This window comes from Thalassophryne amazonica, chromosome 12, assembly GCF_902500255.1.
Source record: "Thalassophryne amazonica chromosome 12, fThaAma1.1, whole genome shotgun sequence".
NCBI lineage: Eukaryota > Metazoa > Chordata > Actinopteri > Batrachoidiformes > Batrachoididae > Thalassophryne > Thalassophryne amazonica.
In genome coordinates this window covers 38,776,779-38,799,145 of record NC_047114.1, presented here as the reverse complement: position 1 = coordinate 38,799,145, position 22,367 = coordinate 38,776,779, and the positions used below count along the sequence as shown (strand labels likewise).

The 22,367-nt window shown below is 42.5% G+C and overlaps 1 pseudogene; it reads right to left on the bottom strand.

Annotated features, from left to right (window-relative positions):
• Window positions 1-141: 141 nt before the first annotated feature.
• On the bottom strand, window positions 142-21,791 carry LOC117522081 (annotated as a pseudogene).
• Between the last annotated feature and the right edge of the window lie 576 nt (window positions 21,792-22,367).

Sequence of the window (22,367 nt, the reverse complement as noted above, 5' to 3'; positions counted from 1 at the left end):
AAAAACAAACAAACAAAAAAACAAAAGTACAGCTGAATATAAAATAACATTTCTGGATTCACATGTTAACTGTGATGTCTGATTTAATGACACTCTCTTAATATGGTGTCAAAGTGCAAATTGTGCCTGGAAGCCAAATTATTTTTACATTAGACAAAGTCTTGTCAGTATAAAGCTTATACTATTGCCAGAATATTAGGAAGACAAACATTTTATACAAAACACATTTTACAGCTACGTGAATGTGTTCAATAAATTATTCCAATATTTATAAAAGGACATGGCTGTTAAAAAAAAAAAAAAAAAAGGCACAGAATTTTTTTTTTTTAGACACGTGTACGGAAAAAGGTCAACTACTAGGATATAAATAAATTGCCAAGCAGTAGTATGTTTGGACACTTTACCAGGTGACATACGATCCCAAAACTATAGTTCTAATCTAAAGGAACATAGAAATGTCCTCCAAATGCAAGTTCAGAGTTCTTCCCTGTCCCTGTATATGGATTTATATTGCCCATCATTTTTGTGACAACAGTCAGGCCTCTGCAGTTCTGCAGCAGTCCCTTCTTTAAATAACCAACGCTGTTCTCTTACACTTCCCTTCTGTGGCGCTCAAAAACAAACGGCCACAAGGTTTCTAAGCCTTGTCTGCGAAGACGCCCCACATTCAGTCAGGCCGTGTCAGCCAGGCGGCTCCCAGAGCCAGATTGCAGGATTGCTCTACTGCAATAAAACAAATTCAGTGAAAACAGCACAACTTGTTGCACTCTAGCAGACACCAGTGGCTCAGCTATGTTTCAGCTGGTGAGTCCATTTCTACCTCGCCGTGGTTGCAGGGTTGATCTTGGATTGTCACATCATCACTTCTGTTAGATGTCTCCATCACTGCGCAATTCCCGTCTCCACCCTGACCGGTGTGGTCATCTGGTGCAAGTTCAAATTGAAAGTTATTGGCTATGCGTCGTCCCTCCACCTCTTCGTCTGTGCCTCCCTCCCCGTCACTAATGTAGAAGGGAGGGGAGGGGGGGCTCTGTGGAATCATACTCTGGTACCAGTTTCTGTTGTCCTCCAAAGTGTCCAAGATTTCCTGGGCGTCAGGGTGGACTAGGTCGGCCCACGCCTCCCACAGAGGATGGACGATGTAATCAATGAAGCCCACCTGGAAAGGTAACAAGAGGATAAGATCACTAAAAAAAAAAAAAAACTACCAACATGTAACGATGGGATGAAGCTTGTGTAGCATGTGTGTAAGGTTTAAAATGCTCCTACAGACGTTTTTGTCCCTAATTAATTGCAAAACACAACCAGACCAATCTCTCTGTGTTTCAGTGAATATTCAAAATAGGTTATATGTGTTTATTCAAGGGAGTGAAGTCATTTCTATCCAGTAAACTAATGAAATGTATCTAGGAGGTGTAATAACAATGCAAACCACTACGGACACAAACAAAAAAAGGAAAAAACCTAAAAAACAAACTAATATAAGAAGAGAGGCCATTTTGTAAAAGAAACACAAAGAAGATTTCCTTAGAACATGACCTCAGTTTCTTAGACCTTGACATGACTACTGAAGGTACCAAACATCCCCAAAAACATCATATCCAGCACTTAGCTGTGCTATCAAACACACACTTTCTATAGCTTGCATGCACAAGGTACCTTCCTCTGGACATACATTTATTATCTTTTCAATTTACTATAACAGTATATTGTTGCAACATAATAATGAGCGTTAGTTTTCAATGAAATACAAGCTTCTTCTGTCTCTTCCTATTATCGAGCATCTATGCTGTTAGCAGCACAGAACTGACCTTTCAAGGCTTCTGAGGAAATGTCTTGAGTGAGTCTCCCTACTTAGAATGAATGAAGTGACACCAAGAGTATCCAGAAAACTGAAGTATTTTTAATGGCACATCTTCAGTTTTATGATTTAGAAAGTCAGTGCCAGTAACATAACATGTGAGGTACTTCTACATTTTGTCTGTAAGTCAAAATGATTGCTGCAGTCCTGTAATAGTTGCATGCATGGACCACTTTTGTTGCTTGATCTACTAAGGTTGGTTGGTTTCCGTTATCTACCTGTGTTCGCTCCACAGAGGCTGTGTGTTTGTCACACATGGGGCTGATCTCCATCCCCCTCTCTCTCCCTGTCTCCCTGGTGGAAGAACTCGTCCATGATCCTGTCCGTCCACTGCCGGTACAGATCCAGAGGCTTGGTAGGGTTGCTCAGGTCTGCACAGTGTACCATGTTACGCAAAACCTATTAAAGAAAGAAAGAAAACAAAAGTAAAGCTTCTCAGCACTGTGCAGTGGAACCATGATTCATATGCACGCATCAGTGTCCCTCTTACCTGTATCCTGTCTGTGTATTTGTCCAACAGCAGGACTCCTGAGCTGGTCACCTTTTTGGTTTCCACCATCGTCTTCAGATCAGCCAGCAGGCTCATGTGTTTGGACATGTCAGTTGCCAGCACCTGGAAGAGAGTGAGACAAGACGAATAATGAAGGACTCTCCTGACAACAACTCATTTAAGACAGACAACTTAATTTAAGACATCAGGAAAGATGTAAGTGAGCTTATGCGTTTTCCCTCACCATTTCAATGACCATCCTCCTGAGTGTCTGCCTCTGCTTTTTGGTGAGGTTTTGGAAGATGTCACAGTTGTCCTCCTGCAGCAGTTTGAAGCCCACAGCCAGGTGGTGGTTCTCCAACACTGACTCATCATTGTACATCAGAGCCAGCTCAGAGTCTAAACACAGACAAAAAGGGTAGGAAAAAGACACGCAGGATGACAGGAAGAGATAAATTAATGGAGGAGATCAGGTAATTATGCTATAGGGAGAGCACTCCCTCTAGGAAAAAAAACCCCAAATCTGATTAAACCAGGAAAATATTTCTCCTTTTTTATAAATAAATAACTATGCAGCTTCATGGATAGTTAAAAAGGAAATGTGTTGGCTTTTCACAGGACAGGTGCCAAAGAAGACTCACTGGTGTTGATGAGGAACTGGTTGGACACTCCTGGGTGGTCTACGTCATGAATAGCTGCCGCAAAAATGGCTGCCAAGATCTCCAGGTCAGTGAAGACCGCCTGCATTTGAAGGAAAAACATAATTAATGGCTGCAAATAAAACACTCAAACCTCATACTTAATAATCTGCCCAAACATGGTAAGGTATGAGACAAAGGTACAATCCAGGCCATCAAGTGCCATCACCTTTGGCACGGGTACAGCCGCATGAGTCAACCAGTTACGGCAACGACGGCCACATTAGTGACGCACAAACAACACCTCAAAGAAAAAAGGTGGGAGTGCCTGTGCGGCAATATTTACTGTGCATTAATTGGGCAGCGCAGTTTCGTTTGAGGGTGGGTGCTAAAGGGTTAAAATATGACGCAATAATCCTACTTCAAGGGACAGCCCTCATAAGTCCCCATCAGAAACGTGCCACTTTGTCTGATTTTTTGGGCAAATTACACGGCAATCAAAGTGAAAGTGCAAAGAAAAAGTGAGGATGTGGCGGAAAGCAGACGTATGATCTGGAGCTCAAACGTGTTGAGGCAGTTGTGCAGGCGAGAGAACAAAGCTACTCTGTCGAAGTGTGTAGGCTAAAACGTACCGACACAACCTCTCTCATTTGCCTCGTATTCCTTTCTCCACTGGGGACCCCCCCAAACAAAACTGCACTTTTTGCGACTGCTTCGGTGATTGCAGCCGAAAACAATATATATATCCAATTTAACTATGTGGTAATAAATATGGCTTTTGAGCACTGAAACAATTTGTGTGAACTCAAAAGTTCTGGCAATATGCGGAGAACAATTATGGTAAAAAACAAACTCAGATGGTAAACTAAAAAACAAAACAAAAAAAAAACTCATTTATTATTTTTAATCTATAGTTCAGAAATTCCTGTTCCACCAAAACTCAAATGTGAAAACAGCTACAAATATACCCTGTGATTACACAGAGAGAGTAGATCTACAAAGCGAGTTAAAAACTGTGCAGTGAAACACAAGGAAAGAAGGCGTTAGTCAAGAGTCACTCACATCCGGGGGGTGGACAGTAGGATGTGAGTTGACTGTGCTACGTCGGCGGCGTGTAGGCTGTTGTGGTAGGCCACGTCGGAGTGATAGTGGCTCTCCAGCGTCAGCATGAATGTCAGAAAGGTGTCTGTTGGAATCTTGAATGTCCTCAACAGGTCTCGCTCCTGTGTGCGACACAAAGTGGCAACTTGAGAAACAAGACGTCAACAGAAGGAAGTCTACATTTCAAGGCCAGCCTGAGATGTTTGGAAACAGACTGATGATAGGACTTTAAATTACAAGTTAACGCCACAGTTAGAAAACACTGAATGATACGCTAGACAGAGAAAGTCCTGCTAAGATGATGAACAGTCTGAAAATCCTTTTAAAGCGTTCGTGTTGATGGTCTTCTGTGATGCCAAGACATACTGTACACACAGAAATGTGTTGTGGCTTTCTGCGAGTGTGTGAGTAATGTGTGAAAATGCTTATGACTTGACAATGAAGAGGAGGATGAAGAGGCACAGACCTGAAAAATGGTGTACATGATGCATGTGAGCGGTCGGTTGTGGGAATGCTCTGCCACTTGAAGATATTCAGCCCCCATTTATTGATGTCCTCCAGATCCTGGTGTTAAAAAGGGCAGAGAGCAAAGTGTTTTAACCAATGTGAGCAACAATATTCACTACCTCCATGAGTTTTTTGTCAGCAGGGTATCACAAAAACTAACTGATATCAGTGAGATTTGGTGGGGCGGTAGATGTTTGCAGAGGGAAGACTGTGTGAGATCTGGGATCATTTTTAGGCTATGGCTGCCCCTCTTGCAGACAGACAATAGATCTGGGAACTGACTTTACAGAAAACATGCTTGCCGTCTGCTGTCAACTTTAGCATCAAGATTCCAGCTCAGATAATTGAGTTCAGAGTCCAGCATAGAAACCAGGCCAAAAATGTGAGCGAGGAAATGGGCACACATTCTGTTCTGTCAGTTCCCAGTCTGAGCATCTGCCGGACAGCACATTTACATTTTATTAATAACAAAATAATAATAACAAATTTAAAAGTGCTTTTAAGTCACATTTCCAGGTTACTTGTACTGTGATAAAAATCACGCCCACCATGTACACCTCTAAATGGTCAAAGAGAGATCAGAACTGTTGTGCCTTGATGAAGGTACATGTTGTCATAATTCCCTTGTTTCATTTCATTCTTTCTTCTTTTTTTCCATTGTTGTGCTGTGACGTACCTTTGATAACAGCTCCTCTTGGTCGGTTTTGACCCCAAAGCGATTGACGGTGCTCGCAGAGATGCTGGGGGTGAGGCTGACCTTCCTCACCCGCTGATCTGACTCATCATCCCACTTTGCTGCTGCTGCTGTTGATGATGATGATGATGATGATGTTGCTGCTGCCCCTGCTTCCGCTTCCTTTCCCTGGACTTGGGAACCGGGCACGGAAGCTCCAGCTCATTCTGCTTGTCTGTGGAAAATAAAAAGTAAAAGATGAAAATAAATTAAAGGAATAATACTGTATTTTTTTAGGACAGAAAAGCCTGTTGAGCAAGCATGTTAGCTTCTGTCGTTAGGTTGACTTCTTACAACTACACAACATCACACTGAAACTACACTGCAACTTAGTATTATATTAGTTGGCAATCCTTCAGTTGCTGCTCATCTCAAGTCAAAAATAAATTTATTAAGAGGCAGGATTACACCATGTGAGGGTGATAAGGACGCCACAATGACATTAAAAGGTCAAATGATCTTAATGAGGTGTTAAAAAAACAACCCATTCTAGGAAAGTGAGCAATGTGGCAACAATAATCCAGAGAAGTGTGGAAATGTGGCTCATACACAGCAGAGATGTCAGAGGAGAGACTTGTCAATGCGCTTGTTTGTTTGTTGCGTGTGATTCAGTCTCTCCTTCGGCTGGGCGATATTCTCACATGCTGCAAACATCTGCCACGAGTGTGTGTGTGTGTGTGTGTGTAAAACATTCTGTACACACTGATCAAAGCAGGGAAAACGAGCTCACACCTGACAGCTGTTAGCTGCAACGCAGGTGACATCAAAACTGCCAAGCTTCAAAGATTCTGCCCTCAAACTGCCAAGCTTCAAAGATTCTGCCCTCCTTTGTCTCATTTTTTTTCTCTCCTCCAAAGGGAGAAGATGGAGGTCTGTGTGCCGCAAAAATCTGCACTTAAACCAGATGCACCAGCTGTCTAGTTTTAGCTGGTGGAACCACTTGATGTTATAGAATGCCACCAGGCAAAAACATTGCTGGCCTCCTGATTAATAATTCAGTATCTATCTGGACCCAGTGGCACCGTGCGCAAACATACACAAGCTCTTGAGTGCACATTCAGACTGATGTGGACAATAACACTCTCCACCCTGCTCACCACCCCTCGGCTCTGCAGCACTAGGACGTCCCTTGGTATACTCTTATACTCTGCCCACATCCATCTTTCTCAAATGTTATGTTTCCCAGATCAGTTGCATGTGTTTGTGCGTTTGTGTGTGCCGCTGCGCTCACCCAGAAAGGTGCTGGAGATGTACTCAGAAACCTGGTTGCCTGAGCGACTCATTTCAGAAAGGTGACTTAGCTCTCGGCTCAGCATCCTCTTGAACTACAGCCACAGATAAAAGACACAAAGAAACAAAAACATGAATGATGTTTAGTGAACACATAATAAAGACATTTCGTAATGTGGAACTTCCTGTTATTTTCCACTGGGATATGTCCCATGAGGACAAGGCCAGCGTCTTTACGCACCATATATGGTGTGTTTAAGTCTACTTGAGCGAGGGTGAATCAGCCACCAAGAAGACATTCATTAAAATCAATATATAGCGCATAACATATGATATATGGCAGCAATCGTAATGCTATAGGGAACAATTTTCAAGAGCGACTCAGATAATTCTCAGCGTTTGCAGCCAGCTGACAGAACAAACATCCATAATCACTACACAGGCAATCCAGGATATCTGTCAAACTGCCATGAATACACACGTGTCTCCACCCAGGCATACTGCAGCTTCATCCAATCTAAATGTCTTCTGGGACACACCTTGATGTATCCCCAGGACACAGAGAAGAGGTAGTTGGCTTCAGGCATGATTCTGAGCTGTGCTGAGTTCCTGGTGCTCCTCAGCAGAAGCCCTGCGCGCTTCTCTCTGAGTGGACCCCAAAGTCTGAGCTCGGCCTTACAGCCTGAAATATAGGGTGCCAACAAATTGGAGCGTTCCAATGGTCGACACCCACCAAACCACTCCAGATGAGGCTGCATCAAACCGCTACATGTCCATCCAATTGTTCCTCCCCATAGTGATGTCCAGGATGCGACTGCAAACCAGAGGCGAGAGTGATGGAATTCCCCTGAATGTAATAAATATTTCCTGTTCCTTTCTCTTGTCCTCTAAAGCACTGGCACAATCCAAATGGGATCCCGTGACGATCAGGGAAAATCCGTCCTTCCCGAGTCCACTTAGCGCAAGGCACAAAGAAAGGGCAGGCTCTTAAAAAGGAAGACAAAGAAAAGTGGAGTGGTGAAGGACGGAGGCAAGGCACAGCATCCCCTAAAACAGACAGGCAGGAGGTGTCTCTCTCTCTCTCTCTCTGCTTTCAATGCCTCCTCCACCTGGCTGAACACTGAAGCTTGCACACGACTGCAGAAAAGACTTTAGAGAATCCCTCATGTCTCTGTCACAAATCGTCTTTTTCTATCTCTTTCTCCCTTTTGTGTTTCCAGCAAATCCCCTCCCGCAGGCTCCTTCTCCTTCACGTCACTCCCTCTGCTCAGTAATGCAAAACAGAGCTGCTGCTTCTGCGCAATGTGAGGCTTCAAATCTCCGAGGTGCGACAAGACGCTGGATATTCATTTACCAGAGCTGGTTTATTTTGTATAAAATAGGACAGCGCATACATTTCAAAGAGCTGTTTCACAAATGGACTTGTTCTTAAATCACCAAGTAGGGTTTTAAAAACAGGAAAAAAAAAATGATCGTGGAGTTTCTGTAGCTCATTGCTGTACGACAACATGAATGCCATAGCAACAGAGTCACATGGCCTATTTGGTTATTCTCACGGTGGTCCCAACTCCACAAACACACTGCACACACACTGTACTATGCAACAATCTTAGGCACCCAATGTTACATAAAGTGGTGTATTTTACTTAAGGAATTAGTACATTAAACAGAATAACATCTTTTCAGATGGTAAACCCATGATAAAGACAACAAATGGGATCATTAACGATAATTAATTGATCAATATGATGCATATAGTTCAGCCAAATTAATTAGATTTTTAAAGATAAAAGGTAGACGCATGTTTTATTCTTTAAAGTTACCATATTTTATCTATTTTATCATGAGCTTTTTCACATTTGGGAGCTTTTTTTTTGTTTTTATTTTTTTCGCATCTTGTACATTTAAACGTTCAGGCCGGCCAAACACATTTAGCCGACATCCAGCATGTAATGTCTGAGGTCGAAATGTAGACTGAAACCTTGGATATCAAATGGCTGTAAGAAAGAAAAGACGTGAAATCATTCTGAAATAGTCCACAAAAAGCTATTAGGAAATAAAGAAATTAACATGACTGTGACTGTTTTTTTTTTTCATTTGTGACAGATCAAGATTGTCACTGGTCTTCAAAACTGTCCAACAGCTGTTGGACAGTTAGACGGCTAAGATCGCTTTGACTGTGAAACTTGATACACGTTTTAACATTATGGCTACACTAAAATTCTATAAAATCAAAGAGCGCTTGTAAGAAATAATAACGGGTTCATTAAAGCTGGTGCGAAGAACAATGTGGGAGCTCTTGTAACTGAGACAGTTCACGGAGGGTCACTAAGTTCAGGTAATGAACAAGCCTCAGAGGGAGGATGTTAAAATTTTCACCGCGGATTGAATCACAACCCTATACATCGCTTTATCTTCCCCAAAACAGCTGTCCAATTTAGGATGGTATTTAGGTAAATTACACAGACAACCCCACAAAAATCTAAAGTGTGGATCATTGTCAGGTGATGATGAGCCAACAGACACCCTGAAATACAATTTGCATATTCAAAAACAACTATATTTGAGTCATTGTCTTCTAACAGGTCATTAGATTTGCATTAAACCAGGACACACAATACAGCAATTACAAAATGTCTCTGTAACTTCTTCAAGTTCAGTCTTTCAGGTCATGATCCTGGTAAAAACGCAAACAAAGCACAATATTCAAACATTTCTCAAGAAAAATAAAATGCACACAGCATGAATCAATCTGTTCTTGGGTAAGTAAAAAAAACCCTCCACATGGCAGGCGGCGTGCACTAGTATACAGAACAGCTTCAAAACCAACTCACCGTCTGCCAACTTATAAGAGTTCCAAAGCTTATTTTGTCTTTCTCAGAACAGCATATTCCCATTGTCACTGAAGTAAAATCTAACGTAGTAAGTAAAAAAAAAACCCAAAATCCTATAAAACTTCTGTGCCTTCTTCTCCCTCTGTTCGCCTTTGTGATGTGGTGTGAGAGAGGAAACGATAAAACTGACTTGGCTGACTGGCTCACACAGTCTAACATAGACCAATGGCTCCTCCCTCCATCACAGGCCCAAACTTGTGTGCCCTCCTACTTCCCCCTTCTCTGCTGAGAAACTAATTCACTGAGGTCACTCGCTTGCACACATCCTGCTTCGGAGATGCCCCAGGCAGCAAACAACATACCTGTGCACATCACTGTAAAGTCCCCACATAACAAGGTCAGCTACCACCCACATTTAAAAACCTGAAAGTTTTCAAATGTCAAACAGGTGTCACTGTTGGGTAAGACTAAACCAGCGCTGCGACTTCATGGCTACTATGATAGTGCCTGAAGCAGAACAGAGACAGAAAAGCTGATTGTGCAACAACATTTTCAGGCCATATGGCACTGCGGTTTACAACTTCGTGTTAAACTTTGCATCTGATTCTATCTGATTTTCTGTGGCTGCTAACAGAGCCAGCACATAGTTGACTGTACATGCACTTCTCCAGCCCTATAACTTTAGAACATACGTTTTATTGAAGATGCTCAACTAAGAATAGGGAGTTTCCATATTTGCCTTCTCCTTTCTTGCTCATTTTCCACAGTTAAGGCCAGAGGTAAAACATTTTAATTACAATTAGGTGATGTAATCACAACTGCAGCTTGTCTCATCTCCTCCCCACTCGCCCCAGTTAAACGAATCACAAACGTTATAATTTAATGTCCATTACCCTGCTACAGCTATAGACCCACCACGACATCTGTTTCAATAATTTTGTCATTTTTTCCCCTCAGAAGACGGCGGTGCTTCAAAGTCAAAGTGACCACACGTAAGCTGAAGTTTCCTACACTCTTGTACCCTGCTCGCACGCTAACCCGCAAAGCGCTGCTCCTCTAACTGGAATCAGATGGCAGTGTTTGTCCAAGGCCGTCACCAACATCAGCATGGTCGTGTGGGCTAGGCTAATGATAGCGAGGGGCAGGGAAGCAGCTCCCCGCTCTGAGGTCACAGTGACCAGGCCGGCAGTTAGCAGGGTGTGTGGTCCAGTAGCCCCGGTTCCACCTGTGGATTGGAGACTAAAAGTGGAGAGACGCTGGGTTTGACGACGGTGTCAATTACATCCTCCCACGACGAGGAGAGACTCAGGCTGAATGTTGTAAAGGAGAAAAAGCTTGTGAATGCATGACTGATGCAGCAGCAACACTCTGTACAATTGCACAATAGTCAAGCAGACTGACTAACCAGAATGATGACATCAAAAACTCTTGACCCCTACTTTCAAAAATTGGTCAACAATGCTCACTGTTGGCACCGGGTCATACTGGCAGGGCTCATGGGGAATAATGTTTCTCTGTCTGACCAGACTGCTGTGTGCCTGTAAAGCCCACTTATTGTTTCAATAGTCCCAGTGACGTGGATGTCTAAAGATTCAACCAGCCGCCGCCGAGTCCATAAGGGCTCTATTGTCAGCCAGATGGCAAAAAACATCAGGTGGGGGAGGGGAGGAAGCACAGGAAAGAAAGACAGGAAAGCGGTGTCACGGTCACCCATTACATTATCACAACATCCCTCTCTATCTAGTCCTCCCTCAGACCGCAGCACCACTGTGCACAGAAGGAAACGGACACCGCCACCCTGGGTGTTTATAATGTGATGCCGCCACACAGTCTCCCCTGTCTGTGTAGGGGTTGAGTAATATGGTTTACTTTATGGTCATTTGGTTGAACTCTGCACAAGTGGGGAAAAAAAAACAGAACAGCTTTTGCACTTTGTAGTACTGTTCAATTTAATTCCTTTATGCAGCACCAAATCACAACACAAAACACTCCAGATTCACATGAAAGCGACACATACATACATACATACATACATACATATTTGGGGTGTCACGGGACACAAAAGTCACAGTTCGGTTCGTATTTGTGTTTAAACGTCACGGCTCGGTATGAGTTCATTACTAGAGGTTCAATCTGAGCAGCACAGGTCAGCCATCAGACACTTTAAGGCCCTGTCACACCTTGACGATTTAGCCAGCGTATGCTGACGTATGAAAAATGCACCCGAATATGCTGGATATGTCGAATATGTTATGCAGTTGTCACACCATGATTTAGCCAGCGTATGCCGGCAGCCCCGTTTCCACTGAGCGGTTCAGGTCGGCACGGTACAGATCGCAACAGTTAAGTCTGGCTTGGTTTGTGTTTCCACCGCCGACAGAACTCTTTTGTTTGGTAGGTGTAGCATGTAAATGGTAAATGGACTGCATTTATATAGCGCTTTTCCATCTGCATCAGACGCTCACAGCGCTTTACAATTATGCCTCACATTCACCCCGATGTCAGGGTGCTGCCATACAAGGCGCTCAATACACACCGGGATTAAGGACCTTGCCCAAGGGCCCTTAGTGATGTTCTAGTCAGGCGGGGATTTGAACCGACCGGTCTCAAGCCCAACACGTTAACCACTAGACCATCACCTCCCCCATGCATGTAGATATTGACATGCATGTCATCGAGCGCACATACACTTGTGTGCAGCTTCCCCCCTCCACACAGAGGCCAAAGAGAGTAACATTTTGAAAATTGAATTTAATTTTTGTCTTGGTGGCTCATGATATTTATTTTCATCATGTGCAGAATGCTGAAGAGTCGACTGATGTTGGTGATAACGCTGACGTGAATGAATGAGGCACTGTGACTCTTTCAGCTTTTAAATTAAGTTAAGTGCCAGTGTTCTCTGGTTCAGGCTGAGAAAGGCACTGGGAGCAGACAAACACAGAGGGACTTCTTTTAAAAAGCTATGTTTCTTCAGCCACGACAAGGAACTAAATTATTTTCAGACATTCTCCAAAATCAGGACGCTTTATGTGAATAAGTTTTTGTCAGGCTGTTGAGATGAATCTGATTGAAATGATCAGGTAAGATTAAGACTTTATGTTTACTCTGTGTGTGAATGGTTTTAATATCTGTAACAGTCTAAACTGCTCACATGAGGACTGTTTGGAAGAAAACAATAAATTAACCAATTCCATTTATGGTTCCATAGTTTTTCATTGGAATAATCTGTTCAGTTGCTTGAAGTGCTTGGTTCGCAGTTTCCTTTTTTTTGCCTCAGAAACACAGACAGGAGACTGAGGTGCATGGCCACACCTCCTACACTGAGAGTTTAGCCACCCCTCCTGCACAGAGCATAAAACTAGACTAGAGTGACACACAGTCTGTGGAAATAAGATGAAATGTCAGTGACTTACGGAAACATTTGTTTGAGAAATAAAAATAGAACGTTTTCCTATAAATAATTATGATGGCTTTTAGAACTAACGAATTTAATTTTAAAGATCAACGTACGAAGTTGGACACATAAGAAATTATTAATAGTGACTGACCAACATTTCACAGATCGCGCCTCTGCGTCCTGACACCGCGCCTTTTTCCACTCACACCTGGCTGCAGGTGTCTCTTTCCGAGTGACAAACACAGTTATGAGTAGTTGTTGCCGCTCTTTTTCTTCTGGGTGAGAAGATTCTTATAAACAGACACGCAGAACACAGAACACTGTAAAAAAAAAAACAAAAGGCATGCAAAATTGGACTAAAAACTCCACGAAACGACGAGGGCTGCGAAAGGTGAACCGCATTATAGCGAGGGACCACTGTATTCTCTTTTCACGTCAATAATTCTTGACGTGGATATTTGCTCGCTCAATTAATAAGACACGCCTATTTTTTCAGATTTCTTTATTCTTAAAATGTATTTCTTTATTTATTTTATTGTGACAAACGAATGGAGACGACACAACCTGATTGCAGCACGGGCGAAGGGAATGACAACACTACAGTTGTAATTATCAATTTCATTGTCTAAAACAATCACACCACATAAAGTTAAGCTCAGCGCTGCTCTGGCTCCAGGTGCGAAGTCTGGAGAAAAAGGCGCAGCGCTTCTTTGTGGTCAGCGCTGTGGCCACGGATCGTGCTCGATAGACCAGCAATCCCGCAAAAGCGGGATTTGTATTGATTATTATGTAGTATAATCAGGAAAGTGTTATTTATGTAACATGCATTGATTTGTATGATGGCACTGTTTATCAGGCCGATCATATTCATTTTTATGTGGATTCCAGTGCTGGTTCATTTTGGCGTATAATTACGCCACCTCTCGACCTTGTGTATATTTTCAGCGCAGCGTACGCCAACGACCACATTGATAAATGCCAAGTGGCGCAGCCGTTTTGGCGTACACCCCATATACGCTCAAATATCGCCGTACGCACGTTGATACATGAGGCCCATTGACACTAAGCTGTTAAGTTTATGTATCCTCAAACTATGGAAAATATTACATTGACTATTGCGAGCATCCATGTTTGAGACACTGAAGCATACCATTACACTCAAAGAAGCCTCTCCATTTCTTGGCTCCTTAATGCCAGCTATACTGGCTATGAAATATGTAAATCTGGCATATCTGTGGTAAACAGTTATTGTGGGAGAAACCTCTGAAATCTGAAGAAAAAAAAAAACATTTTGTGGTCGAATTTTATTAGAAGAAAAGCTCATGTGAGCAATAAATAAAACTCTTCAAACTGATTCCATTTTGAAGGTATTGATATCTACTTTATGTGTTATAAATATAGCCTTCTTTATGAAACTCCTTCCTGGTTAATTCAAGCATCCAATTATGGCTAATTTGAGCTCTCGCAAATGTATTTCTAGTGCTGAAATGACAATTTCATTTTAATTGTGTGCACACACTGCATTCATATGATTCATGGCACATCCCAGAATGCTTGCACATCCAGGGTTTTCATGTATCCCATAATCCCTTTCGCGTCAGAGAGTCGCTGCAGTCAAAACAACAGAGAATCCACATGATGACAATTGTAAATGAATATTATACTACTGCATGCATGATACTGCATGCATGATACCCTGAAAACTTGCTAAAACAATTATAACGAATAATCCGTGTCTACTACGTTTAATCTGTGTGGAATTTAAAAAACGGAAACTGAATTTCAGACATATTATATACATTAGTCTGGAACAAAGGGGACAAACAGTGTTGCAAAGAACAATAATCAAGACGTTAAAGAGCAAACTTCACTTTCCCCCAGAACAACATGATCAGGAAGCGAGCGTAGCTCACAGCAGCTCCCGTTGAAAATAACGGAGAGACAGCCTGTGATTCTCCCATGTTTACATAAAATAAACGGAATAACGTCTAAAAACCCAGAGAATATATTCATGACAGTTCTAGGCACAATATAAAAATAGTTTTATGTTGCGATGTTAATGGTGTTGTCCGTGTGCAGCGGTTAAAGTGCAGCCCGATCAGAGCGTCTCAGTGCTGTTCTCAATGTTATTGAGATCTCGCAGCGCCGCGACCTCTCCGAAGTTTTGCGGGATTTGAAACCTGAAAAGGGTGGATAGATCTGCCAGGGGATTCCCCAAGGTTTCCACGGTTACTAGGCTTCTCACCTAGCTGCTTGCCTGTTGTCCTGTAGCCCATCTCAGCCTTGTGCAGGTCTACAATTTTGTCCTTGGTGTCCTTAGACAGCTCTTTTGTCTTGGCCATGGTGAACAGGTTTCATCTGTGACTGATTTGAGTGTGTGGACAGGTGTAATTAATACAGGTAAAGAATGCAGAACAGGAGGACTTCTTCAAGGAAAGCTAACAGGTATGATCAAATACTTATTTCATGCAATAAAATGCAAATTAATTATATATATATAAAAATCATACAATGTGATTTTCTGATTTTTTTTTTTTTTTTAGATTCTGTCTCTCACATTTGAAGCTGAAGTGCAATATGAGACGTATGTCTGATTGGGACGGTGCAACTTTGAAGTCTCTGAGCTCATAGAAGCGATCTGAGCAGCCCTCAACATACATGTTTGTGATCTGAGCAGCTCTTAACACACCTCACACACCCCCCCCCCACCAATCTCTGAAGCTCTTAATATTTACTGAGGTGTGTGCGTGTGGATGTGTGTGCATGTGAGGGTGTGTGTGGGTAAGTTATGTGTGAGTGTGAGCATTGTTTTTGAGGATGCACAAGTAAATTTTGTTGTGCTCTTTCACTGCGCAATGACATTAACTATGACTGTGCACACAGAGGTGAAGATATTGATTACTGATTCTTATAAAAGTTACACAAAGAGAAGTTTGATAAATCATGAAGTTCCCTTTAAAATCTACACATTTCTGTAAGGGGTCTTGTTTCCATGCTTATCTTATCAGTTTTAGTCTGTGGGTGCAAACTGTGTCAATTTGCACCATTATCATGATGTCGCATGAGAAAGTTGGACTTTGTGAGTGGAATCTCCATAACACGCAAAAAGATACAATGCAAAGCTTTTTCCTAGCTTAATTCAGATGTCAAATCTATGCATTTCTTCCCATTTGAAAAAGGTAAAGAAACTGATTAGTCAGGTGCTTTTCGTGGAACACAGGTAATAATGTTACTGGAAGACACAAGGAAACTGGCTGTGACACAATCGCCCAGTTTTGGAAGCAGTTACACAGAACATTGCTGCCAGCTCTTACATGACCGCAATATAACTATTACTTTGCAAGTGCGTCACTGTGGCTTAAGCAATTAATGTTTTGTGTGCTACGTGCAAAGTATCACTGCAGCAATGGCTGAGTGCACAAACCAGTCTAGTAACATAGTCAAGTCTATCTAAATATCTTGCAACATGGTGGTTTAGTGGTTAGCATTGGTTTCCCTCCATTGAGTAAGTTGCAGGTTTGCTTCCGAAATGGCTCTTTCTGTGTGGAATTTGCATGTTCTTCTCGTGTTCGCATGGGTTCCCTCTGGGTGCTCCAGACTCCTCCCACTTCCAAAGACATGCAGGTTAGATGAACCGGTGACTCTAAACTGAAGGCGCGTTGACACTTGCACGACTTTGATCCGTGCACTTGCATGCACGCTGCTGTGCAGAAGAGTAAACTCGCCGCAAACTATTGTAAACTTTACGCAGCTTTGTGCAAGTGCGCAAAGAAAATTTTGAAATGTTCAAAATCTGTCATACATCAATTATGTGAACTTCACATAAACATTGTGCAAACAGTTCAAAAACACTGCGTGTGATTCCATCAGCGCATCGCATCACAGCGCAGCTCATCTGATTGATTATAACAAGATGTTAAATCAATCATAAACATAATTTTACAGATGCTCATAAGCAGGAATGAACATGCAACTGTTGTACCAAGCTATTACAATATAAACATTACAAATAATTACTTTGTCAACTGTTCCAAATGCGTTCTCCACCTCATGAAGCGCACGACAGAGGAAAAAAAAAAAAGCTCCAGCTGAAATGGTCCTCTGTGATTCTGGAAGCAATTAAAGGTGTTTTCAACACCCACCCTCAGAGAGAGTGGCTGTTGGTGGCCTATCCCAGCTATCCTTGTCTCATGTCCAACGATAGCTGGGATAGGCTCGAGCTTCCTCATGACCCTTAAAGGATTATCTTTTCTGAAGTATTTTGTGCTATATTATTTGAAATCCTCTTTACACCCCCAGGGCTGGGAAAGCTCACCCCAATCATCTTGCATGAGCCATGACAAATCATTGGCCAGTCTGACTGTCTGTCAAACTCTCTTGATGCCCTGTGCATACCAGAGAATTTCATATACTCATTGTGCGTGACCAGAGTCTACATCACAGCTTTGCTTAAGGGCCCTGTCCCACTGGGGAGAGGATTAATTGCGCATGAATTGAGTACACAAATTACGGGCATTCGTTGTCATCCACAACAAAAATGGCTAAAAATGACAAGTGTCCCAGTATGAATTATGGATATATTAATAATGTATAGCGAATATATGATGAACAATCATGGTTGTATAACGCATGTAGTGGCGAAACGGATCTGACGCATTGCGATTATCACGGCAGTATTACGGGTGTATTATGAATGCATCACGCACATGTTTGCGTGTGCACGGCATCTGCATTGTGGTCATAAAAGAAGCGCATTCGCTCCTTTCGGCATCACTATTCACACCAACAATACAACCTCTGGAGCATTTGCTGGACTTGGACAAGTTGATTGGAGTAAAGAAGCAGTGAACAGGGCGAGTGGTGACGTCAGTGGATCGCATCAGAGCACAGCTCATCTGAACGATTATAACAAGAAGTTAAATCTGTTATAAACAGGAATAAATACTGTAACAACTGCAGACAAGAAGGAAAAAAATACGCAACTGTTTTATCAAGCCTTGACAATGTAAACAAGTCAAATAATTACCTTTTTAGACGGCTCAAAATGCTTTCTGCAACTTGATGCAGACAGCATGTGCGCGCGAACGGCCCAGCTTCCTGTGATTCAGGAGGTGATTAGAGCCATTTTCAACAGCCATTATGCACAATAAAATGATTAATCCACCACGAAATAATTATTTTATATATGCAGCATCCAGCGCAGAGCGCATGGCAGCCGGTAGAACAAAGAACGGCGTCCAGCTGTGAACACAGCGCATCTGATTTGCATCCGCCGAAAATCAGATGCAAATCAGACATAATAAAAATGCTTTATTCGTGGCCAATCTGCATGCAGTCGCTACAACTTATTTTAGTCCGTGATGTGGACATGATGGGCATGCAAAATATCCGTTTTACACACTGTCCCAGTCCGCTGCCAAGCCACAAATCCCTCTCAGTTGCGGTTATCAGCAGATGACGGCGAATATACAGCGCATAGATTGAGTATGTATAGGTATGTATTGAGTATGTATGGAGTATGTAAGGTGGATGTCATCCACAGCCAAATTTTGTGCAGCTCAAAAATCCTGGTAATGGAAAAACGTGCCTCTGCAGATAATTGCGGACGTGTGTGGGTGTCAGCCGACTCATACAAGCATGTTTCACGCATATTGCGGATGTTAAGTGAATATGAGCCAACTTTGTGCGCAATCCATACGCAAATCCTCCTAAATGCCAGTGGTACAGGGCCCTAAGATAACCAGGGATCTTTGCCGAGTACTCCAGCTGAAGATTTTCCTGTCTACAGCAGATGGAAGTAATGCTTCACAAGGTTGCCAACCACTAATAAACGAAACAGAAGCAAAAACAAGTTTAAAAAAAATGGGTTGCATGTTTGCGAATGCAAGTGAGCTGCATCATGGGAGTGAAAGTACCAGCAACAACGTTAGTCGCAAAAAAAAAAAAAAACAACAACAAAAAAATTTTTTTGAGAAAGCTTCCAAAAGAAAAAGTACAAAATCTAAAACCAGTGTAAACATTGGTGCTTTTCCAATGGTATCAAGAACACATTTCCTCCACGGTGGTGCACAGAAATCAGCTCCTGGTGTTAACTCTACAGCGTCCCGTATGAACTGGGATCGGCTCCGGCACCCCAACCTCACTCTATGGGACCTCTGGTGTGTGCAGATTAATCGAGTGAGGTTTTCTAGCCCCACCCCAGGAAGGAAAGATGTGATGAATGAAATGGTTTAAAAGCACATTTGGGTGATTTTGTCTGGACAGTTTGAAAGTGAAACATGTAATTATGACCTAAGATTAAACATAGGGGATTCATTAGTTGACAGCTTTACTCCATCACTCATACTCAGGAATGATACATCAAATAAATCTGAAGGTGGAATCAAACCTTGACTGAGTGGATCTGAAAGACATTTGGTGGTTTGCAGCTGAAAACTACATTACAGTATTGTGGAAAACGTTTCTAGAAATGTCCGAAATGACACAGCGCAAGAGAGCCAGCCTTCAGAAATGTATGCAATGCAAATCAAGAATGCTACTTCTCAGTCTAACGCTGAACACTTATAAATTGTTGTGTGTTGGGGGGGCGTGGCTGGATGTTTTGGTGTTCTTTTCTTTTCTTTGCTCTCCAGGTGGCATGAGGGCTGATTTGTCTGTGAAGAAGGTGCTGGCTGAAGAGTCTTCACCCTCATCAACATCATGGAAAGCACCTGTGATTGGTGCTCACGTGCAACCTGGACGACTTGCAGCTGAAGCAGATAATTGGATGGCGTTCTGCATTTAAGTCATGTGTGATTTGAGCAGAACTGCCGGGAACTCGACCTTGTGACGTTCGTTTGTGAGACGCTGAGGACCGCGCCTGGGTTTGACACATCGAGCCCGTGAAGCAGGGAGGGGTGAGGACACATGCTGTCAGCACACACTAAAGGTAATTAAGTGTTTAAGTAATTGTTGATAGTAACTTGGTGTTTTGTTACACAGTATACTGGAATTGTGAAGAGAATTGTGCAGTTTGCTTCTCACTGCTGTGGTGTGAAGGATAAGTGATCCTCCACTTGTTGTGAGAAGCTGCTCATTTGCATAAAGTAAAAAAAGGACACTGACCTGAGTGTGTTGCTGATAGCGTGTGTTTATTGGAAGATATAGTTGTATCTGTTGACTTACCTCACCTTCTCTTTGCTTCACAGAGAATCAGTTTGTCGTGTCCACCTGGGGGGTGTTTGGCGGTGGTAGGAAGTCCAGGAGCGCCGGCTTTAATCCTTGCGGGCGCTGGAGAGCGAGCCACGAATCACTCCACCAGGGGGATGTTGTTTTTATGTTTTTACACTTTTAAGCACAGGTGAATAATAAATAGTTTCTGTTTGGAACCGCTTTCTGGTTATTTTTAGCGCTGGGTCCTGTCTGACGCAGGTCCGCTCCTCAACCCGCGTCGACACATAACAGTAATGTTCAGATAATTTCTAATAAAAAAATTTAACTACATTATTTTCATGTGGCATTTTGCCCTAAAAATCATTCTGATGTCCGCTAGTTTCTGGGTTCCTGTGTTGCAATTCTCACCATCAGCAAAACTGGTCTTTACACACGCTTGAGCCCTTGAAAAATGACCACGTTTTATCTATGTTGTTGTCAAACCTGCAACAAACTACACAAAACATAACTGGTGTTTCACCCACATTCACTACCACTGCACAATGTAACTCTTTTTTTCCCAAAATAATTTAATTCCCCGCTTGCCCTTTCCCTGATAGACCTCTTAGAGTGTTGCCATTTTATAAGGACTGCACAGTGCAGAACTGTGCATGTGAACCTCTCAGTAAAGATGAGAAGGAAGTGAGATGTCCCACTCCTGGTTACTTTAATCTGCTGTGCAATAGTGTGTCATTGCCATAAAAGAGTAAGATTTAATTCATTATCACTATTATTTATTTATTTTCACCTGCTAGATCATGAAGGAGAGATGCCTTATTTTTGAACTCTGCCATGTCAGAATTGGCCAAAATGGGTTTGAAAATATTGGCATGCCGAATATATATACATATATATCACGCACGCCTAGCCTGAAGACGATCAGAAATACATTCTGCACAAAAAGGTAATCAAATGAAAAAAGCATCCGCAATACTGAGCAGTGTATCATCTGTGTTACAAAGCTGTCACACAGTCTCACATTTTGTACACATACAAATGGTCAAATTGTATATTAGCCGAATGGCCCTACCTTGTTAGACGCCATGTCGCTGACAGAGCGATATGTCTGGATAGTTTCCAACTGATCAAGACACCAATCCAGCTCTTCCATTGTCTCCATAGCCAGCTTCTGGTAGGACTCATCTGCCAACAGACAAATGGACATATAATCAGGTCCCAGATGGTCCACACCAGAACTCCCTGCCACCAAGCGTGAGGGTCCAAAAGTCCCAGACTGGCTCGCAGAGCATCCGGGAGGTGTAGAGGAAGATGAAGAGGTGTTTACACAGAGCTCCTTCATCTTGCTGTTCTCCACTATCTCCAAAACCTTAGAGAAGTCGTACTCTCAAACGGGTTGAGGCTGGAGTTACTGCTTGCAGACTCTCTCTCAGTAGCTTCTTTCTCTTCATGCCCCCTCTTTCCTTTGCTCATGTGCGGTCTGCAAACCCCCTCCCACTTCGTCTAGTTCCCCCACCTCCTTGCTTTCTCACTCATACCAGTGGCACACCAGTTGATGAGCGTCATGCAAACTAGGCGGTCTGCTGCCTCCTGCTGTTAATGTGTCAATGACCCAGGGGCCACATACCGCACAGGTACAGGCTAAAACAGACTGCCTCAAGAGGGCAATTTGAAGGAAAGACCAATCTGTTTCTGTTTCCATATGTAAAGATTAAGGGGTCACACCAGGCATGAGGGAGACAGATTATAATCAAGGGGAGGTGATGGTCTAGTGGTTAAGGTGTTGGGCTTGAGCCCAGAAAATCATGGGTTCAAATCCCACCTGACAGGAGAATCACCAAGGGCCCTTGGGCAAGGCCTTTAATCTCCTATTGCTCCCAGTGTGTAGTGAGCGCCTTGTATGGCAGCACCCTGACATCGGGGTGAATGTGAGGCATAATTGTAGAGCGTCTGATGCAGATGGAAAAGCGCTATATAAATGCAGTCCATTTACCATTCATTTACAATCTGCAACCCCAAATAAAAAAAACACGGCACAATATGGAAAGTGAAAAAAGGAAAGAAAAAGATACAGTGACTCTTATATTTAGTTTCAGTTATCTTTCATTGCACACAGTATAAAGCCAAGATATTTCATGCTTTGAGTGGTCATCTTAAATTCATTTGTTAATATACAGTCCTGAAATTTATTCCAAAACATAAATTGGGAATGGCAATTTAGGGCTAGTAAATGAGGTAAAACAAATAATGCTTAATCAAACAGGTAATGTCAACAGGCGAATGTAATCATGATTTGGTGCAAAAGCAATACCCGCAAAAGGCTGAATCTTTGAGGATCAAAGATGGTCAGAGGCTCTCCAGTTTGTCAACAAATGCAAGAGAAAATTACTGAATTGTTTAACCTTTACAGCCCAAATAGTATTTTCT